The sequence below is a fragment of the Syngnathus leptorhynchus genome, chromosome 1, assembly GCF_054491065.1.
Source record: "Syngnathus leptorhynchus isolate UIUO chromosome 1, UIUO_Slep, whole genome shotgun sequence".
In the NCBI taxonomy this organism is placed as follows: domain Eukaryota; kingdom Metazoa; phylum Chordata; class Actinopteri; order Syngnathiformes; family Syngnathidae; genus Syngnathus; species Syngnathus leptorhynchus.
In genome coordinates this window covers 6,564,202-6,570,415 of record NC_141195.1, presented here as the reverse complement: position 1 = coordinate 6,570,415, position 6,214 = coordinate 6,564,202, and positions in this window count along the sequence as shown.

The window sequence follows — 6,214 nt, the reverse complement described above, 5'->3', positions numbered from 1 at the left end:
ACATTGTGAACCGGTGGCCAGCCGATCGCAGGGCACACAGTGACAAACAACCATCCGCACTCGCACTGCATGTTTTTGGGATGTGAGAGGAAACCGGAGTGCCTGAAGAAATCCCACCTGGACACGGGGAAAACATGCAAACTCCACACAAGGAGGGTCGGCGGTGGAATCGAACTGGCACCCTCCTAACTCTGAGGCTGAGGTGCTAACCAGTGCGCCACCGAGCCAACCCCATATTGCATCTACTATAAAATTTATTGAGATACCTTCTTAAAAAATGCATTCAGATCCCAAGGATTTAATTCTGCGCCAACACCCGATGATATAAAATCATTTTATAAAAATGTTTTTGTTGAATTTGTTAAAATTCTCAGTCTATGAAATCAATAGAGACCAAATGAAATGCTCCAAAAGCTCCAAAAACTTGAAGGGTACTCTGTCTTAATAAAGATGATTGAAGGTTGACGTTTTTGTTTGAATTACCGCTGTTAACTTGCATACAATTCATTTTTCATGTGATTTTCCCTCCAAAATTGGGACCACTGCATCCTCCAAAAAAACTGTTGTGTAATTAAAACGTAATGAGTCCCAATTTTCAAATATTTAAAAAAAAACACCAAATGAGGACAGGAGGAACAAGAATAGCCATATCATTGCCACCTTACCATTTATGATATGGACAACATATTTGGGTTCTTGACTGTCAATATTTTTTTTTACAAGCATCACGTGAAAATTTCTACTTTAGTGAGTTAGACTGGAAAGCAGGAAGGAGATTGTGATCAAACGAGGGTAGGATGGTGTGACTATGCAGCACTCAGATCACATGTTGGCGTACACACGCGCCTGTGAGTGAGTTCACATGCGCACGTGCTCTTGTGATGATTTGGCCCCTCATCGGACAAACGTTTTGGTATCATTTCCTCCCTCCTTCTTTCTCTCCCATTTTCACTTCTGCAATGGCACCACAACGCCCTAATCTCACACGAATGGGAATAGAAATGGGGGAACGTCATTGTCCGCACATTTCTCCACATTTCTTCATGAAATACAAAACAAATGAGCTCCAAGTACAAAACAGTCTCAAAATTGATATTTGTGGTTATGGTGGAACATGGTGGGTTTCAAATTCTTTAGCTAATATCAACAAAATATAAAACTTACAGTTCAAGTAATATTTTAATTACCAGGCACAGCAATGTGAATTGACAAAATTGGTCAGGTCACATGTTCAAGGCCACTGGTAGGTTCTTCTGGCTCACATAGAAGAGAAAGGACTGGGAGCATTGCCAACATCATGGAAATTACAATATACCACCCTTTCCGCTTTGACCCCTTGAAGAACATTAAGAATGTTTCAACTATGTAAAATCGTAAACAAATCTATTCAGTAAATTATTTTATTGTTCAACATTATTTTTTTTCTTTACAGAGATTTTCTGGTAACCCAGCTGCCAGAAAAACTTTACAGTGTACACTGAAAAAATAGGTGTTCAATTTACTTCTAATTTTGTCAAGTAGTTGCACAAAAAGAAAATCATCTAGATCAGATGATTGTTTTTAATAGCCATATAGTTGACTTAAAAATATACATCTGCAATCGGATGATGTTATTTTGTGGTGCCACTTGAAGTAAAATCAAGTAAATTCAACCAAAAACTTTTTTTCAATATACTCTGTGATAGCAACATGCTATCAAAGTACAAAGTGTGACCAGGCAGAATAAAAATGACCCAAAGAAAGACACTTTTTGTTTAAGTCCCATGGAGCTCGCTGATGTCTAAAACTACTCGCCATTAAAAAACAACAACAACAATAGGGTGTATCTCCAAAAATGCCTGCTGACAATACCGCCTTTCTCCCAGCCAAGAATTGGGTATTTGTTAGTATAAACAGAATGACAAAGTGAGAAACCAAAGAGAGCCAAAATCTGAAAGCACGAGCCAGAACACACGCGCTCAGCAGTGACAGAGATCATTTCCCAACTTTTGTGATCCCTCTCAGTATGCACTTCCACACCTCTCCAAACTACAACCACAAAAATAAACATTACCTCTCCGATCGTATCGGAGCTGATCATTGTTTGCATAATTATTCTCATTGTCATAAAAGCAGATTTTACAATTAATCATTAATTGTGTGAGCAATGAACCAAATCCAGTGTCTGGTGAGGGTTACAGCACCTCCATGCATGTGCGTGTGACTCAGCCCGTGTCAGTTACTCCTCTCTAAAGTGTCCTTTCCTTTTTTACTTCACACCTCTCTAGTTTGCTATTTCGGCTGCGTGTTTGCAGAACCAGTAGTATCCAGTACATCATGCACGCACACACACATACAGTTGCTCACTACAACATGCAAAGCCCATTGGGAGCATTGTGGCATCGCTCAGGGGCAACGTGCATTTTTTATAGCGTGCTGCTAAAATGGCTGATCGGAGTCAGCGCACAGGAAGGGCCAGGGTTACTCGCAAAGTGAAAAATATCGTATTGCATAAAGACGGTGAAAGGACCTGACCATGTAAACGCAGCAGAAGAGCTCTACCACAAATTGTACACACACACACGCACGCACGCACGCACGCACACACACACACACACACACACACACACACACACACACACACACACACACACACACACACATAGTGATGTCCTAATAGTGTCGGGCAAGGGTAGAGAAACTGGAGCTGAGACAGATTGCTGACTCAGGGAACAAACGTGTGTGTGTGTGTGTGTGTGTGTGTGTGTGTGTGTGTGTGTGTGTGTGTGTGTGTGTGTGTGTGTGCGTGTACGTGTGCATGAGAGAGAGAGAGAGAGCGCGAGGGAGCAAGAGAGAGAGAGAGTGAATGAAAGAAAGAATATTCTGCTCACTGAGGCCTCATGACTTTCCTCAGCACACTAGTGTGTCCTGACCACCACTATTGGCATTTCAAATCCTGTTTCCCAATAAGAAAACCAAAACGGTCTTACCTTGGAAATACCATAATTTCCGGACTATAAACCGCTACTTTTTGCTCAAGTTCTGAACCCTGCGGCTTATCGTCCGGTGCAGCGTATCTATGGATTTTTTGTGATTTTTGTGATGACTTTATCACTTATACACTCCTAAAAAGGTTATAGATCGCTGTTGTGTGGCACTGCTTTGCTGGGCGGAGAAATATGTGATACAATCGGGAATTGTCAAAAAATAAGATAAAATAAAATAATGGAGGAGTAATAATATCAGACTTTTTACTCCAACAAGTAGACTGACCCTTGTAAAAATCTCATCCCAGAAAGGTTTTTGTAGTCCTATGGCAAGTTGGAAGCTGACTTGCTCGTCGTTCTGTCTGCTAATTCTTCATTTGAAGAAAAACATGCCGTGCATACATACACTACATTGAGTGAAACCTCGACAGAGTCAAACAATTTAAAATGAGTAATTCACTCTAGTTCTCATTCACAATAAATAAAATAATGATAAAATAATGATGGCAGTAATAAGTACTGTAATTCTGTAATTTCAGTAAGCACACCCTCTGTTGTAATGTTGTGCCCACACAATCTTGAAAACAAAACAAGAAAAAAAAATTTGGATAAAAAATACAGGACTCATATTGCAGAGCTCAGCATTTAAACCTCAACAAGTAAATGACCTTGTCTTAATTTCTAAATCCACTCATTGGTAGCTTCTATTACTTTTTATAGTATTCTTTGCCAGTCATGCTACATATACATTCACAAGAAGATATGTACATTGCATACTTCCCAAGCTTTCAAATTTGTATTCTGGCTTTTACACATGACCATCCAGCCAGGAGCCAAAGCATCAAATACAAGCATAGTTCCGTTGCGTTGAAAGTGAGAAGCGAGTACAAGCTCGTAAACAATGACCATTGCATAACAGTGACCCTCCGAAGAACATCAAGTCAGCAATATTGAAGTGACTGGTTTAAATTTCTGCTTCTTCCTCTCGCTTCCTTTTGTTGCCATGTCTTTCCTTCATCATTGCTTGTACGCGCCAACTCGAGCTAAAAATACTTGCTGCCCTGTCACTATAACAGATATGCCTTCAGAGGAGATTTGCTACCAGAAACGATCGGTGTTTGATGGGGGAACAGCAACGCTCACTTGGCGCATGCACACGCGTGCACCCGCACATGCCATACACCTCAGATAATAATGCCATTAGATAAGAATTTGTAAATGTTAAGCAAACGCATGAAGCGTGTTTATATGTGCGAGTAAGACAAACAGGTGCAGCTGGCCAAGCTGCTTGAAGGCCAACAGCGTTGGCGTAATCAATGTGTGAGGTCGACGCATTACACGCAAGCATCCAACATAGCAGCTATATTGTTTTCCAAGACTGCTCTGTGGTGTGAGGGAGACAAAGGGAATAGTCTACATGCATTTGTGTGAAATGTCTTTCTATGCAGGTGGGAGTTAGATAAATAGTGGGAGTTGACGGGCAACTCTGGCGACTGGTCAGGAAATGAAATAAACAACAACTTCTCACTCTTGTTTTCACACTTGATGTGCCTCTCGACTGAGTCTCTCAGTGACAGCGTAAGGTGTCACTGTTTGATGGGTCTGAGGTTTTTTTTTGCTGTTCCCATGGTTACATTGACCAATGATAACCGGCAAAGACTGGAGGTGAAGCTGTCATTTAGCACAGGTCAGAAGGTGTATGAGGTATATGATGTACCGCTATGTGCGCAGGTCAGTCTCTTAATTATCTGCATTTGGAACACAAGTAGGAGGATTCCAAAATATATAACGACATAAAAAAAAAAAAAGAAACACTTTTTGGAGAATTGGGACATTGTGTGCTACGTTGTCGACTTGCACCACTGTTGAATCATCAAAGTCTACAAACAAATAAACTGCTTGTTGTTTTAACAGTTTTTTGCTTAAACAACTTAAAAAACCCTAACCCTACTTCTAAATCCAAACCCAAGTTTGAAACCCTATATCTGAACCCTAATTACTTAAAACCCTACTAGGAAACCCTAACGCTACACTAACACTAACTTTAATTTGAATCCCGATTAAGCAATAACCCCAACCCTCATTCTGAAACCCTCACACTAGTTTAAGCCCCTAACTTTAGTTTAAAACCCTACTTCAAAATCCTAGGCTTAGTTGAAAACGTTTGAAACCCTACTGCGAAACTTAACCAATGACCCTAACCCCTATCCTAACCTAACTTTAAACTTTAAAACACACTGTTTTGATTTGATTTACCAAATGTCTCCATTTTTTTGCTATTTTTGATTATTTCAGCAAATGTATATTATTTAAGGATGGGAGAATCACCTTGAAATTGTGCAAGCCAGGCGCGTGAAAATGGTGCAAACAGAAAAATATCCCCCATGGTGAGCACTCTATCTCTCTTGTTGTTGTGTTGACAATGACAAGAATCCTGCCTGCAACTTGATGTGATGATTGCAGTACTTTTCATTTGTTGTTCTTACTCCTACGTTTTGATGAATTGTCTATTCAAAACACCCCTGCATGCTTTGTCTCATCATCCATCCATCCATTTTCTGAACCGCTTAGTCCCCGCGGGGGTCGCGGGCGTGCTGGAACCTATCCCAGCCGTCATCGGGCAGTAGGCGGGGGACACCCTCAACTGGTTGCCAGCCAATCGCAGGGCACACAGAGACGAGCAACCATTCGCACTCGCACTCACACCTAGGGACAATTTGGAGTGCTCAATCGGCCTACCAAGCATGTTTTTGGGATGTGGGAGGAAATCGTAGTGCCCGGAGAAAACCCACGCGGACACGGGGAGAACATGCAAACTCCGCACAGGGAGGGCCGGGGGTGGAATCGAACCCGCACCCTCCCTTGCTACTTTTCCTACAAGAATGAGATTTCTTCACAGCATTTTCTCACACAGGCGCTCGTGTCTCATCATGTTGTTTCAAATTATAAATCTTAAGCACATCTATAGGCTTCTGGCAGTACATTGATTTTGTGCTTGAAGGGATAATGAATACAAAATGTATTCACTCTATTCTTCTTTGAATTGCTTACAAGCCAACTTGAAACATGGCATTTTTATGCAATCTAGGCTCCTACAGCTGAAAGTGCCAACAATATGCCAACTGCTCCAAAATCAAAAGAGACATTTAAAAATTGCAGCGGTAGCAGTGAACTGTGAGTGGCACAGTTGCAGGATATTGTCGGCATGGCAATAAGTACACGCTGACCCCGCTAACACACATAGTAGA